The sequence below is a fragment of the Xiphophorus maculatus genome, chromosome 21, assembly GCF_002775205.1.
Source record: "Xiphophorus maculatus strain JP 163 A chromosome 21, X_maculatus-5.0-male, whole genome shotgun sequence".
Taxonomy (NCBI): domain Eukaryota; kingdom Metazoa; phylum Chordata; class Actinopteri; order Cyprinodontiformes; family Poeciliidae; genus Xiphophorus; species Xiphophorus maculatus.
Genome location: NC_036463.1, coordinates 19374579 through 19391797, shown reverse-complemented (window position 1 = coordinate 19391797; position 17219 = coordinate 19374579). Strand labels below are relative to the sequence as shown.

Sequence of the window (17219 nt, the reverse complement as noted above, 5' to 3'; positions counted from 1 at the left end):
GCTAATCAATTTCTCAAAACAACCACTTTGTTACTAAATATATATATATATGCCGATGGCAGGATTGTGTTATTACATGTTTAATGTGACTTCTGTTTACAGACATCACTGGACAGCTTCTCAACATCGGGCTTGTAAGATGCAACTTTAATCTTGACACGGCAGCTAATGTAACGCCTTCCTTGGAAATATCTTTCCACATTACCGTATTTTTCCGACTATAAGCTGCTACTTTTCCCCCACGCTTTGAACCATGCGGCTTATATATGGACGTTTCCAGTTGTTATGATTTTTTTTTATTATTTGTACATGCGGCTTATAATAAGGTGCGCTCTATAGTCCAGAAAGTATGGTTTGTTATTTGACAACTTCTCACTACAGAGCAAACATTCAGGTAATCCTTCTGCATTGGCAATGAATGCACATGATTTGGTCCAAGAATTGTAAAATCTCTGCTCAGCTATTTTCCTCTTTTCCCCTTTGCTCTCCATGGCCCACCACACACCCGTCGGTTTGTTTACAACCTGCCTCACACCCTGCCCAGCTGAAAGAAACGTGTCACAGGCTATGACGCAAATCTTCGTTGACAGAAATGTTGAAATTTAATATTTTTCCAACACTTTTTTATATCATTGGAAAACGTTAAGAATGATTGTGTCATGTTTGTCCTCCTACAGAATCCATATTAAAACAAAAATATATATTTCCCACCCCCATCTTTTTCAATTTTCAAACATTTTTTAAAAATCTCCAGAGAGCCACTAGGGAAGCGCTAAAGAGCCGCATGCGGCTCTAGAGCTACAGGTTGCCGACCCCCGCCCTAACCGCTGTGGGCTCTTTCATGAGGAATATCTACCCTGTGATAAAGCCAAAAAGTGGTCAGGAGTGGTTTGAGGAGCTCAACAAGACGACTGAGGAGTCAATATGTCATCTAATTTCTGCTTATCCCAATCAACTTGAGACTCTGTTGGGATCTGATGGACAAATGAGTCCAATCTAAGAAGGCCACGCCTCACAACTTACATTATTAAAGAATATGGCACTAACATCTTGGTGGCAGATACCATTGAACTTTGTAACTTTCAAGAGTCTGATGGAGTCCATTTCTTAGTGGGTCAGTTTGCTGTTTTGGCAGCCAAACGTGGATGTGGTCATAATGCCATGCCTCATTTGTGTCCTTACAAAAGGCTATTGACTTGCTATAGATGAAAAACAATGTATTTCCCAGAATACATCAGAGCTCAGATGTTACTAGAAGCTTTTTAAAATTATTTAATTTAACAAAGTCCATCTTACTTAATGTTACTGCCTCTAGAGGCAAGGAGGCTTATTGTGTGCAAATAATACTCTAAATATGATGATGCTTGTGATCTTTTGTTTCTTAGATTACTTTTATTGATGGCATTTCTCATGGTGTTCCATGACATAGACATGTATCACATTAAGATCTAAAGAGTTCCAGACGTTTCTGTTCAAAAACACGTCTCTAATATTTAGTTATTTGTTTTTGTTATTTATAGCTATAAGAATATCTTCCAAAAATCTCTGGAGAACCTTACACATAGACCGAGTTATGTGCTACATAAACGTTGACAGAATTTCCATTAATGAAATCCTCCTCTTTAATAAAATGTGGCACAGATCTATTGCATCTTTTTACCCATGATAAATAAAGGAATGTATTGTTTTATTTTTATGTCTTGACTGTAAAGGAGGTCACCACATGAAGACTTCTCTGCCATTTTATCAAACCAATTTTCCTCTTTTTAATTTGTGATGGGATTATCTGTGCAGTCCAAAGGGTTTGGCTGGTCCCACGTTTAATATCCAGCACTGCCACTTCAGAGCGGGCCGGCGATCGATCCAGACTGAAGACGGAATGAAGCAGTTGGGGTGGATGGCTAATAAAATGAGGCCCTAATCCAGCCCCTGTAGTGAGGGATTATGGTGGGGCCACAGGGTCATGGACATGTACACAAACTAAAATTTAGCAAAGAGAGGTCGGATTCTCCGGGGACTATTACCTCACATTGCTTTGTCCTTTATTTAACTTTCACACTGGCCGTCTTCAGAGGAGAAATTACCTTATAGGAATCAGCATGGGATAAAAGCACTGCCATATATATATATATAACAAACAGTCATAAAGCAGCAGGCTGTATATAAATACCCAATAACTGACTTGCTAATTATTTCACATCTAAAATCACCATGAAATAGCACAATAGAAACCCCAGCAAGCTTATGGTGACTTGGGATGCATTCACACCAGCCCTGTTTAGTCTGTTTTAATTGAATTTTAGTTCGCTTGCCTAGAAAGTCTGGTTTGTTTGTGGAGGTGCGATGGAGACCAGAAAAGCTAACTCTGGTCCACCTAAAAACCTAGCTCTCGGTTCAGTTAGAGTGAACTCTGGTGCGGATCGAATACCTTTATGAAAGTGTAAGTGGACAGGAAAGCGCTCCAAAAGCAGGAAGCGAACTGTAGCGCAGGGCATTCTGGATAAGTACAACCAAAACAAGCACTCGAGTCTATGGCTAGCAGGAAAAATGGCGAGTGGTCTTTTATCAAAGACGAGAGAAAAGTCCTACAACAGCTAAAATCTGACGCCACTCCATTTTTGTTATCTCGTAAAGACGGAAATTGTGCTCATGTCTTCTTCAGAGGTTTTCATATCGTTCTCTTCAGTAGTTCTTGTTGCAGCACCATCACACGCAAGGAGGCAAATGGGTTTTTCAATAGTTTGGATCGTTTAACAGTGCAGTGTGGAAGCAAACCACACCGGCTGAAAATTTTGTTCGTCAATCGAATCAAGTCTACCGGACTATCAGAGGTGAAAACACCCTAATAACATCAGAGACCTTGTTATTTTAATATTTGCAGAATGGATGCAAAGAAAAACATTTTTTTACATCTTCTATTTCATGTTTCAGTACTTTTACAAACAGAGAAACCATAAGTTAGGTAGATCAAAAGTAACTTAAAAAGTTTGCTCATGCTAAGCATCAAGGCACCACTGACCAAACAGACATAAAGACTATCTGTGGATTTTTTTTTTTTTTTTTTTTTTGTGGCCCCGAAGCTCTTGTGTACTTTGGGCTTTTGCTTTCACATCAGCCTGATTTAAATATGAATGCCAAGTGGCCATGGCTTCATGAAATCTCTAAAAGCTTTTTTTTTCCCAGGCAACTTTGAACCTCTCAAGCATGGACAAATTCAGTGTCTGAATAAATTATGGTACTGAGCAATTTTAGCTCTCTCTTTAACCACTGACTACATATTGATGTCCTCTGTGCACATGGGAATTTCCATAGTATACACACTGACCTGAATCATCCACAGCGGGACAAAGAATTTCATTTTTGGATGAGAACATTGACATACTGGGGGTGGTGGGAACCTCAAGTGTTAGAGATGGAGATGAAATATGAGAAAGTCTAAAAAGGAGAACTAGTCATCTAATAATCTGAAAATGGCAACAACAAAAAATAAAGTTCTCCTTCTCTAGAATTGTAGCAGTGTAATCTGATGAAACATCAGAAAGTGAAACCACAAAACCAGCTCTGAATAAATATGAACTGCTGACCTTTACCATGAGACTGAGATTTAATCTAAATCAAATAGATGGAAAATGCTTTTAGGCAAAACAGCAGCTAAAACTACTTAGTTTCATTCTTTGTACCACAAAAATACTTTTGGTCCTCACGATTATGTACCTTTAAAACAGAATTTATATCAAGCAATCCTGCACATGTAACCCTGCAAGCTATAAGTATTTATTACAAACACAGAACTGCAATACAGCATCAATTGACATGACTTCCATAAAAACACTTTTATCAGAGGTATAGCTTAGTTTTCATTGTCTCTTAGGAGCAGATCTTTTAAGAAATACAATATCATATAAAAAGCATCACCATTCTGTCTTGGAGGCAGTGTTAGCCCGGTTGCACAGTGGTTTTCTGTCAGACTCAAACTTTGGCAGTTTAATTCCCTTCCCAATTCAGTGTGCCAGAGTGGCCTTAAGCTGCACATTGAACATCCTCAGAGCCTCTGATATATTTGTGTGTGCACATGTGAAATTAAAAACAAAATTAAATGAATATATTAGATAGCACTGTCATTGAGAAACTCACTAGAACTTAGAAGTAAAAAAAGCCCCCCCAAAAATTAGGAATTATGTTTTAAGTACACACATAATAAAAAGAGCTGCTGCATTTGCACTCAAGGTTTCCCCCAGTGTATTTCAGGCCTGGAGGGCCGCCATGCTTTACGTGTCCCCTACCAGGTTTTAAGTCCAAACCTCCAACTTGGTGCCAAGGACTCTCTCCATTTCTCTAAGATGTGTGGTCTAGTTTGCAACCTGTACTTCCTGTTTACAAAGGCCTTGCGTTGCATCAACGTCTGACAAAATAACACTTTGATTGATTGATTTGCTCCAAAACCACTAGATGGAAAGGTATAATTAACTTTTCTTTAACCCCTGTTTTGTGACATTTGGAAAGTTTGCTTAAAATTCTCATGACAACTGGATGAAAACATATCTGGTTGGGTGAAACTCACAGTACCTTCAGTAAAGTATACCAACGTTTCTTTTCTGTGTCTGCAAGGTCCAAAGAGAAAAATCAGTCTTCCTTAACTACAATTCTCCACAGATGGTGAAAACAACATTTACAGGAAGCAATGGCTTCAGTGACGTAACAATGTGTCATCTAAGTTGCTTTCTGGCTGTGGAAAACCAAAAGGTTCGTAACAGCCTTTCTACAGAATCACCTAAGAACCAGCTTTTAGCATCACTCCCTGGTTTAGTAATAAAACCGCCTTGGAGGAACTCTGGTTTCTGAGGACTGAAGCAGGAAAGAAGTAGGAAGCAGCTTTGTTCCCACATGACTTCTGAATTCACTATTCAGCTTTCAGTCTCAATAAGAAACACAGAGAGAGAAAGATTCTTCTCTCTTGACAGAACGACAATACAGACAATCTACTGGAAAGAGAGAGGAAAAGATGTCAGCCTTCCTCATGCCCTCTGAGACAGGATCTCCAGCAGACACTCAAATACTTCAGCAACAATAACACTGAAGTGTGTGTGCGGGCGTGTGCAGGGGTGTGTGTGTGTGTGAGAGAGAGAGAGACAGTTTCCCCTAGACAACATGGATCCCAGGAAAAGAAGGAGGCAAAGAGTTCACACCCAGAAGTCAGATCTGACTGATTTAGGTCAATGACTGCATGTGTGACGATGTGTGTTGCTTTTGCCCAAATAAGAACAATAACAAAAGCATTCAGGTTAGGTGTTTATTGCTAAATATCTGAACCACATGGCTTTTCAGATTTTAAAACTCATTTTCCTGTTTGTGGGTTCTGATCAGAAGAAGTATAGCTACAAAATCATTTTGAAAACAAAAAACAACATTCTAAAACTTGGTATCTGGAACTGATTCACTTCAAAATCTTCAAAGTTTCTTGTCAAGAAAACCAATAACCCTCAGGCAAAAACAGAACTACAGTAAAAGAATGTACTTTTTATTTTTTAAGTGGTGTTCTGCAGTGGTGGGAAGTAACGAAGTACAAGTACTTCATTAATGTACATTTAATGGTATTGTATTAGCGATTAGGTAATGCATTCAGCAAGTACTTTTACTTTTAATACTTAAGTATTTTTAAAAGTCAGTACTTTTTTACTTTTACTCAAGTAAAAATGTTAATGTGGTACTTTTACTAGAGTACATTTTTGTCTGTGTATTTGTACTTTCACTTAAGTAAATTTTTTGAGTACTTTCTCCACCACTGGTGTTCTGTATGTTCCTCCATTATGATAAGTCTAGCAGTGCACGCTCTAAAGAGGCAATACATCCCAGAAGAAGCAGCAGTACCAGCCTGGAGTACCAGACCTGCACACAAACATCAAACTTACTATTCTTTTAAATGTAGGAATTAATTCTGGCATTGAAAACAGCTAAAAAGAAGAAAGGATCAGCTTCTCTCTGTTTAGGCTTCCCAAGCTGTGAACTCAGCTGAATGTGTGGAATATAAGAAAACACGTTCTGCTGTGGTTTGAAATCTGAACTTCTCTCCACAAAAGTCATAACTTTGTAATTTTTACTTTCTCAATAACAAATATTATCATGTTATTTTACATAAATTTGTCAAAGATATATAGACTGCTCTCATAATAAAATCAGAATTAAAACTGAAATATCATAAAATATAATATGGTGATGAAACACTGTCCTAAAAATCTAAGTTTTTGTGTATTTGGGTTCCAAAGGTAAACTTTGGTACATTCTTTGGTTGACTTCAATCAAGAAGAGCAAACTGTCGTTTCAACTTCTGTCATCATTAAACAAAGCATCTATTTCAATTTCTAAAACTTTATTTGATTATGTTCTAAAATTTAAGGTTATTATTATTATTTAAGTGAACAAAAAAAAGTGTGGCATACCGATTGTCTGGCCTGAGGCATTATGTAACTAACCATGTTTTTTTATTTATTCTTGATTGCTCATTTGGGAATAAAACATGTTTAAATGAAGGAAACTATTTTATCGCAATCCTTTCCTTAAGAGAAAAACAATTGTACAATACAAAAAGGGTTAAAATATATTTAAAAAAGTTTTTAGGAAAATGTTAGCTGTCAGCGATTCATGGTTAAACAATAAAGAAGAATATTTTAATAGTTTTTTTTTTAAACTATACAGAGTAGTTTTCACGTATACACACACTGATAAAGCTCTGTTTTTTATTTTTATTTTAATAAGACAGTAGATGTCTTATTTTATGTTTAACAAGAGCTAGACATACAAAAATGGCACAGAAACTTATTTACAATGAGAAAACGTGAAGGAATTAATGAAGGAGTAAAAATGCAGAGTAAATACACAACGTACAATCGAGATTCCAGCAGTTATGCAACATCTAAACCATGCAGGTTATTTTTATTCGCCTTACAGATGTGGAGCAGTTTAACACCGGCGCCGCAAAACGAATCCACCAAAGACTCCAAGTTTTCAATCTGAATCCTTCTGATGCTTACCGAATGTTATTTGCTTTGTGGGTTCTAAAAGTAACATGAGTGCCAGGACACAAAATGTGGAGCTCATGTAGATTTGATATCTGATTGGATGGGGAGCTGAAAGAAAAAACATCATTGAAAGTTTTAAATGAAGTCCTTTTTCCAAAAATGCAGAACAAATCATTCTAAAAGGGACTCATAAGCCTACAGCTGAAGAAGCTTTATTATGACAGTTTTCGAAAAAACCAAACCAAGACACCTAGAAACAGATGTTATTCCTGACATGTAGAGGCTGCTTTAGATATAAATTACCGGGATCAGTCACAGCGTGATTAAAGTACATGTGATTTTCACAGAAATCCAAACCAGGGGGCTGTAAAATAGAAACATCATGCACAAAAGTTATATATCTCAGCCTGTTCCTCTGTATGGTTTTACCCAGAAATGTATTCTGGGTAAAACCAGACTGGCTGACTTGTGCGTAGGTTACAGATAATAAAAAAAATACTCTGCCCAAAATAAAGCACTGTGAGTGTGCTTAGAGTTTAAGAGACGTTAGGTCAGGCAGATAAACATTCATAAATCACTTATACATCATAAACGATCAGGTTTGATTTTACTGAGGCTTTATTGGACTTTAAACATGCAGTGGGTGTTGTGATTGTGCCAGTATAAGTTTACTGCATCAGACGGAAACACAGCAACACAGCAGTCTTACCACTAGAAGTGGTTGAGACTTTCTTTTTTTTTTACTAGTGTCTTTCAATCTTTTAGGTTACATAACCAGCTTGTAAAAAGAAACGATCATCATACTTCAATACAGTAAGTTAGTTAGAAAACTCTGTAAATCAACTGCAGTGAAATATTTTTTTGACCCTAAAAGGAAATAACTATGTTTTTCCAAAAATGTAAACATATTTAATCTAATTTCTTGTAATTTAAGCATGGTTGGTAGGAACACAGTGATGATCTACTTTTAAGGTTCAGAAACAGTCTGGAAATGTTGTTTTTTTTCCCTTTCAGAAAGACATAACTGGCCAACATGAACCCAGTTAAGTTTTAAATGACCTTTTGACCCAGCCTGAAGAAGAAAAGCAGCCATGCTAGAACTGTGCTGTGTTGCTCGGCAGTCAAATGCTCCACCGCATCGGTTGCCAAAGCTGCAAATGCTCTCTTGAGTGAGACCCTTCAGTTCAGCTGGTCGGAGGTTTGATCTTCGCTTCCTGACCGAATTCCACGTGACAAGGACAACCTGGCCCGGAAGGCTTTAGGAAGTGGGCAGAAAGCTCGACGGAATTATTAAAGCCAACCCGGAGCTCCGGGGTGATTTTCTTCTTTTTCTGGACTGGCTCAGTGTCGGAATGTGAGGCGTATGGACATGGTTATAAATGAAAGAAGATCTGTCCTAATGGAAATGTACAAAGTACAAACCTGATGCCACAGTAAAAAGAATTTGAAGTTACTGTTCTGCTCTAAAGCTGCACTGTGTAATTTTTACAATCAATATGCTTTGTGCATATTTGCTAAAACTGTCACTGTCAGGACAGCATGAGACAAATAATCTGTTTCATATTTTACTGGTACTGCTAGCTGCAGACATACTCCGCAGAAACAACCAATCAGAGCCAGGAGGAGGGTCTTACCGCTGATAAACTTGCTCATCTAAGTGCTGCTCACACCCTCCCTCTTGCTCATTTGTGCTTTATGGCTTCTTCCCCACACTGGAGCCTGATATGAATGTGCAAGCTACTTATCATGGCCACCAATAACAGAAGATAAATAGTTTTCATATAACTGTTAATTGTTTCTCCACTATTAGCACATTGAGCAGCGTGCAGATGAGCATGGTGACAGCACTAAGACCCTCCTCCTACCTCTGATTGGCTGCTTCTGACCGGGAGCGGTGTATATAAATACATACAGTATCTAAAAGCCGCTTTAATAATTGTTTGCATGTATGAATAATGATGTGAAACTTCAGTATCTGGATTAAAATGTATGTTTTTGGTTGGCAAAAAGTTAAAACTAAAAATTTTATTCACTTTAATTTGCCCCAAGGTTCAGCTTTATTTTAATATCTTGTTTTTCCTATTTTCTCTTCTCAAATAAATAATTTATGTTATTACAAGGGACCCCAACCTTTAATAATCTTTACATTTGGACATTTTAAAATTGTTCACCTCTTTCTTCCATCACACACGTCATCGCCAAATCATCTCATCGCTAGAGCACATTATGTCCGCAAGGTAATGTTGTATGTTGTCAAATTAAATCTACTACGATACTCAAAAAGCCTCCAAAGAAAGCCCTTCTGAGTGACGAGTGGAAAACTAATGTTTTACTTTGATCCGACCTGTGACTCCGAGTCAAATCAGGGTCTCTCTGAAAGTAATCATATCTGAAGAAAGATGTTGCAAGGGGAGCTTTTTGGGATTTCCACAGAGCATTGGCGCACATTATATCTGAATCCAGCTAAGGCGAAACAGAAAGCGATAAAAGGACAGTGATGGATTTGCTGTGACTGAGGCTGAACAGATGGTTCTCAACACAAACTGGAACCAGCTATATTGCTAACCTGAAAACTTCACCTTTCTGCTATGGAGGCGGCAAATTGAATAGAACTTGACTCGTCCTTTCTTAAAACCAAAACATTTATGGATGATATTTGTCTTATGAAAAGCTCTTATTTTTCCAAATGTGCATATTCATCCCATTGCTGTTTATCTTGTTTATACTGCCCCAGGTGGGACATTTTTAGGAAGTAAAACACTCTTCATTGTGAAGACAAAACATTAAAGTTCACTGAATCTGCTCACACTGTAATGAGCTGTGAGAATGAACTCAAGATGTGAACAAAGTTCAGTTTTTTGAAGCTTAACAAACGTCGGCTTGGAAAATGTTTTGCTTCTGCCGGATTATCCAGTGATAAAAAAGTTCCTAATCAAATCACGGTCTTCCCATTGAAAAAGTTGAGGCACAGTGAAACTTGACAAACAGATAAATGCTGGTATAAAATCTAATTTACGACAATTTAATCTGGAATATGACATGCTAAACAGTTTTGAGTGTTTAATCAATTGAATGTGTACTTTGTTGCGGGTTTGTCCGTGATTTTATTTGTTAGTTTCGTTTTATGTCTATCTAAATTGTGAAATCCTGATCAAATTTTGTTGTTTTTAAAAGTACAAATTAATAGGTCTCACACAAAATGAAAATTAATACATTTCTTTTTTTAAAAAAGGACATTTTTCAAATATTTTATTTTAGGCAGAGAAGGAGAGAACAACTCAATGTTACATTAACTTAGCTGTGGAAATATTTTATTCCTAGAAATCACCTCTTAGGCTTTTGGGGGGATTTTCTGGCAGTCAAAACAATAAATTGCAAATGTGAAGAACTATCATATTTGTTTTGGGTTTTTTTTTTCAAAGAAAGTAAAAAAAGAAGAAAAAAGAAAGAAACCCCCTCGGTGATACTGAATGAAAAACTACAACTACCAAACATATTTTTGCTGTATTCTCAGTTATTTTCCATATTCAGCTCTTTTTGGAGGTGTTAACTTTCATAGAGCAAAAACATATTTTTCCAAAAGATGGTGCTCTTGGGGCATTGGAGGGGAAAAAAAAGTGAGCGCCTCTCTGAAACCGATTTCTTAATGCGCTCTTTCACAGACGCTTCCCTTTTTAGATATTCTTCAGCTTAATGCGAGTGGTGCTGAAACGACACCGTTCAGACCAGCTCCTTCTCTTTTTCTCATGATCTTTGTCCCCGGGTTACAATCGGTCGCAGTGGAGTTTATCCAACATGCCAAAAGTTGATTTGTTGTTGTTTACTTTTTCTCAGTCGAATGACTTGCAGAGGAGAGCTCGGCTCAGGAAGCAATAAAGCAGTCAAGCACGTTCACACACTCCACTCATACACACATTCACATGATTCCGCCGCTTAGCTGTAGTTTTATTAGGGTTCTGGCAGGAGCAACAAAAGGATTCGCAGTAGTAGCGCATTCCCATCAGCGCTAAGTGGAGACCAACGCTCGCACTGCCAACACCATCTAGCCAATTGCAGTCATTAGCCATAATCTGCTTTGAATTATATCAAGACCCTATTAATGAGAGCTTGGCTAATAAAGAACAGCCACTCCTCAGCTGTTTCACACAAACATCGACCATGGACGCCATGTTTTCCTCTTGCAACTGTAAGTAGGATCAGGAGATGACTGGAGCTTTCAGTTAGCTCATTTAAGCTAGCTATCTCAACAGGCTTTCTGCTGAATGTACAGTCTTTTCAAACGATTTTAATTGTTATGAATTTATAATGTAGCTAGATTATCACTGGGAAGGGGGGAAAAAAGTTTTGTAGACTGGTAATGATACAAACATATACTTCATACTTCCAAAATATAAAGCAAAAACATCTGAATGTAGCTTCTATTAAGGATGTAAGGCACTAATTACTAACAGTCTTCAGGGTGGATGTTGATACTGAGCAAAGAGGACGCAATATGAGCTATAAGTTAATGAACGACCTTCTCCACAGAATACTCAAGTAAATAGTGCTAGCATGCCAACACACGATGCTAAAATAAGTAGTAATTTCTTTTTTGTTCACTTAGATAACAGTGTGGTCTTTGCTTCTGCTCCCAAAACAGAGGAATGCAAGACAAACAAAACATACCTTAAATGCTGTCTTTATATCTTACATCACAAGAGAAATAAAAATTATTATCAGCAGATTACACCTTTACTAAAATAAGAGATTAGAAAACATTCTTTTATAACACTTGAATATCTAGTTCAAAGGTTTTTTATTTGAATAAAAATATGTACAGAACTGAACTTAAAAAACTAAAATGTTTTTCTTACTGCTCTTAAAACTATATACAGCAATATATGTCATGTTGTTGCATTTAAATTTATGTGTAAAAAATGTCATTATTGTGTAGAAAAATGCAAAACATTGGGGTCAAACACTGATACAGAAAAGAATGAGTTAAATGAAGCATCAGACTAATCAGCTGCTGCAAAAATGCCACTGTTATAAGCTCAGCAATTTCAACTAAAGTGAAAGATTGATACGGGGGCAGGGGGCAGGGGCAAATGGACTTCCCAACAGTGTCTTGGAGCAAATATCTGCAAAAAAATACATGTATTATAGATCACCTGTCTTGGCTTGGTTACTTTGGTGAGCCAGTATATATTAAAAATGGACTAATTCACTGTGCTCTGAGATGTACTCTCAGTTTTTCTCACTGTGTCTGTCGCCTCTTCTGCAGTGACTTTAATATGGCCTTGGCTGGTGGCAGGCGGTCTCCACAGTGACAGATCACTAAGCCCAATTGATTAGATGAAGGCCTTTCTCTTTGAGGCATCAACCTTCCTGCACAGGCAGTACTTTCAGTGGCGTTTCAGCAACCCTGTCGCCAAAGAGTTTAAACCAACCAAGGCCAAAATGATGAGGCAAGCACAGGGAAAGCCTTTTAGGCTCGACTTGACATATGCATGCGTGTTTAAAGGGTTTTGTGTGATCTGCAAACATCTGCACTCCTGGAGTTTGATGTGACAAATTCACAAAAATTAAACATATGAATTATACCTCCAGCTGCAAAAGTTAAAAAAAATTGGGATAATTGCAGAAAATCTGGACATTTTTTGACACGTCTGTATTAGTTTCATCTTCTTTTAGAACATGAAAATTTGCTCAGGTAACTTTAGAAAGAAATAACCTTCATCACTTAGTAACTAATTTTTAGTTGCTAAGTAACTTCAGCCTCAAATAAGCAGTACAAAGTTGCTAGCATGTTCTATTTCAGCCTCGTGTTTACTTGTCGACAGAAACGTGCGACAGAAAAATGAAAAACACGACCACTAAGAATAGAAGGCGTACCATCAAAGTCCAATTTTAATTTAAAGTTTTAACCATTTTCTTTTACTTTTAAAAGATCAGATTTGTGCGAAATGGAGGAGACTGCTCTGGCATCTGTATAATTACAGGAAAATTGCATTCATTATTGTAATTTACATCCCATCTCCAATCCAATTATTAGCAATAGGCTACTGAGACGAAACCAACGGATGGGTGGAGGAAAAAAAAAAAAAAATGGGAGGTGGAGTTTGGGACTTTGGGAGTTGTGTGAAGGAAGAGGGGATCAATATGGCTCTAGAAGATAATGATTTTAAATAGACATAATTCTCTGCCTCAGAGTACAGCTGCCAAGGGCACCACTGCAATGCTTTCAAGTCTGATATGAAATATTACTGGCAGCAATTTGCTCATCTGCATCCCAAGAGGGACCGTCTCCTGCCAGTCTTGTTCATCTGCCTGACCATGTAGAAAGAGTGCGTTCCCCCAACTACCCCCGCTTTAAATTAAAACACACTCTGAATAATTATTGGAAGGTATATTCAAATTGTCAGTAAAAAAAAAAAAGATTGGATTTATTATAATTTCTGGAGTGTGAACCTGTTGAAGCTAAGCTTTTTTGAGAACAGCCAATTGACACAATGCAGGATACAGTTCTGGTCCTTGACAAAAGCCAATCAAGATATTTTATTTATTTCACTCTTTTAATCCATTTTCATGAATCTCTGTGTGTTTGTAAGTTAGTCTGATTGTAATTTGGTTTCCTAATTTCAACAAATCCAATAATATCGAGATCCGATGTTGAATATAAGCTAGATATTAGCTGACATCATGGATTTGAACTTTGCATTAAGTGCCTCTCAAACGTTTGTGCAGTATTATTATTATTTTTAAACTTTTCCAATATTTATCATCCACTAGGAAAAATTATCTGGTATTTGGTGCCAAACTCATTTTCGTTTTGGGCCAAATTGAGATCATGAATGCTCTTAAAGGGCCGGTAGTGCCAGAATGTATTCATAAAACCTGCTCACCAAACTGTTAAAATGTCAATGAATTCTTAAAATTAAATAATATTGCCGAACATCTTTTCAGTCCCTCCTCGATTTTGTGATACTTCTTGTGATTTTGGCAATTTGTATCACTGCAAAAAAAAAAACAGTGTGGGGATTTGTTGATTTTGCGTAAATTTCCACAATAATTCTCAAGAAACTGGAGGGACTGATTGATAAAATTTGGCAGTAAACAGATAAAACAGATTGATAACATAATATTTAAGCACACTTAGTGTTTAGGCGAGAATCTAGAGGGCCACATAAAACGTTGTGGATGGCCAGATTTGAGCCATGGGCCTCGAGTTTGACTTGTGTGCCTTACAGTTTTTTCTGCACTATGAAACACATCTATAATCAATTTAGTCATCTTCACTTTTGACTCCATTTTAACCCAAAATTAGCTAGATATTTTTTGGCCCACAAGCTTCAATGTTAAACCATCTTTTTTGCCAGGTCTTATACAAAAGTTCAATAAAAACTATTGAACACATTTGTAAGGCTTGTCTTAAGAAATGCATCAAGTTTTGCAAAATAGCCATGAAAAGAAAAAGGTTCAGTGTTGAACTTTCTCTGTCATACTGGATATCAATTTCCATGCCAAGTCCTGATAGATAGTGGCCTGTTCCTGCTTTATCAGTAATGTTGGTTCACATTTATTTTTGTTCACTCGCCTAAAGGATTGACGACAAGTTAACGACTGGATTAAAATCGGCAGGCTTTTCTAATATTTTCTAACCACAGATATCACTTTTACCTTGTGACATGGAACTCCAATGTGCAGGAATAAAAAGCTTTTCCATCACCAAACGCTCTGAAAAGATTGAGATCCAATTCTTTACTGATAGGAAAGTGATTTGTGAGCCCAGACGCTTAAACGAGCCAAACCCTCAAATGGTTTGCCGCAGGGTATTTCGTTGTTAGCTTTTCTTGTCTGGACAGCAATTCTTTCAAACAATCTGAAAGAAGGGAGGAGACTTCAAAGAAAATAACTTCATTCCAGTCTGCTGCTTTGGACTGCCGATCATTGGGAAAGATGTCGGATACGCAGAAATGTTTTTCTTAGAGAGAAATGACTTCTTTGCTGCCCTTTTTGATACCAAGCGTGCATCCAAAAGTCTCTGCCTCACTTCCAGGTATCCAAAAGGCTGCCATTCCTGACCAAGCACTGCTCTGGTGGCGGATCGTTTAAGAGCTCTGAATGGTCGGTGAATCGAAATCGGTTCCCATTGTCATATTTGGGTGACAAAAATTGCATCGTGTTCTCGTGCTGCCCGCCCCTTCATGCCACATTCTGCCCTACTGTACATGTGTGATTTATCTGAGTCTCGTAGATGTGTTTGTTTATACGGAAAACTACTCATCCAGCTACTCAACTTCCAGAAGCTGGATTTCCAGCCAGAAAGCAAGACAGACAGTTTTGTGTTGCAATTGTCACTTTGGGCCTCCTCACGGAAAACGGTTCAGTAGTTTTCAGTAGAAGTACAGTTGGACCAAAACACTGAACTTCCCCTACTCTGTTCTGGTCCTGTAGAGCAGGCACATCTCCCAATGACACCATCTGTTCTTTTTTTCCAATAATATGGGAAATAAAATATCTTCTAGTTCATCAATCATTACATCTGTGTTCTTCAAACTTGTAAACTCATAACAGTCGTTCTTGTTTGAAGGGTTCTACAAGAACTTGACTCGGTGCATCTTGTGGAACTTGAAAATCCCACTGCTCAACTTCGACCAGACCATTCTGGGCCCTTTAATTTCCCAGTGTCCTGACACTGCTGGCTTTTCTGAGTCAACCTGAAGCTCCCATTGCATTAATTGAAGTTTCTGATGACTCAATAAATAGTTGGCCCGGACAAAAACGTATTATTTGCCTGTAAAGCTCGTCTGATGCAAAGTGACGGCGATGGCGGTAACCGTGGCTGACAATGAAGAATGATTTTAAGCACCACGCCGCTTTAAGGCAAACATTCTGTTCTTCTAATTCAATCAGAATAACAGAGTGAGATCAGTTTTCCTGTCGTCATTAATGCGTTCCCTCGAGGTAACGATACGATCGCAGAACTGATGCCAGCAGTTTTTGTGGCTGAGCTAAAGCAAATAGCTAGTGTCTGTGTTTTTTTTCTTTCATGATAATATTTATTTTCCTTGAATGTCAAATTAAATGTGTTTATTTGAACATTGTACAAACTAAAGTTTGCAAAAAAGCATTTGTCAATCTTAAAACTTCTGGGCATGATTACATGGTTAAGCAGAGGGACTAAACAAATGTATTGTGTATACACTAAATATATCAATATATTTCATGCAACATAAACCAAATTTCCTGTTTTATTGTAGTATTTTATAGAAATAAAAAAATGCCATAATACAGTGTCCATTATGGCTTTCTGAGCACGGACTGATCTAAAAGTTGCAGAACGCCTTGGAAGACTTGGATTGTAAATTCCACTTACTGTTTCCAAAGAACAAGGAACCATCTACGAGACATTGTGTCTGTTGGAGTCAATTGGTTCAGATAATCCTTTTGTCCTACTCTATACTTTTGTGTTTTATTTGCATTTGCTAAATTAAAAGTTATTTCACCAGAACAGTTTCTCTGTTTTGCTTTTTTTCTGCCTGGGGCCTCAGCAGGGCTGTGGTGATTGATTGCTACTACCTGTATCATCCCTTGTGGGATTATACTCCTGTTTTCTTTGCTTAGTGCATCTTTCTCATCATCACCCTTCACCTACGCCGTTATCATTGTTTGTGCTCCGAGTCTTGTCATGTTGCTTCATGTTTTGTGGTTTACATTAGGTTCCTGTCCTGCTGTGCAGTGCCTTGGTTTCTCTCTCAAAACATATTTCCTCCCGACTCCGAGCTGCTTCCCGAATCTGGGTTCTTACTGCGCTTCAAATGTGACACTGTGAGATAAGTGCCTATGGTTCCACATTGTATATAAATCCTTACACCTTGTCTGCTACTATAGGTCTGGAAGTAATGCTTTACAAACCAAAAAGATGACTAAAAAGCTGATATTTTGCTATTTTCACATGGTTTAAAGTTAAAGTAGAATCTGTTCTGATGGTTAATTTTCTAAATCGGATCAAAATGAACTTTTTTGCATCACTCTTCTATAAAGTTTTTATTTGTACAAGCCTTACTGCACAAAAAGAAATTAAGGAGTTTGCTGTGGCCTCGAGATTATTTTTGAAATCACTTTTCTCTCCAAATAACAGAACAGCTAGTACCGTCATTGCTTACAAATGAAACTGATACCTGAAATTATGTTGACATATTTAGTGTGATTGCTGGGTAC

The 17219-nt window shown here is 37.6% G+C and overlaps 1 protein-coding gene across 4 annotated transcripts in view; it reads right to left on the bottom strand.

Moving 5' to 3' along the window:
* LOC102227608 (partitioning defective 3 homolog) overlaps window positions 1-17219 on the bottom strand; it is a 383916-nt gene that overhangs the window by 260206 nt on the left and 106491 nt on the right. The window lies entirely within an intron of this gene.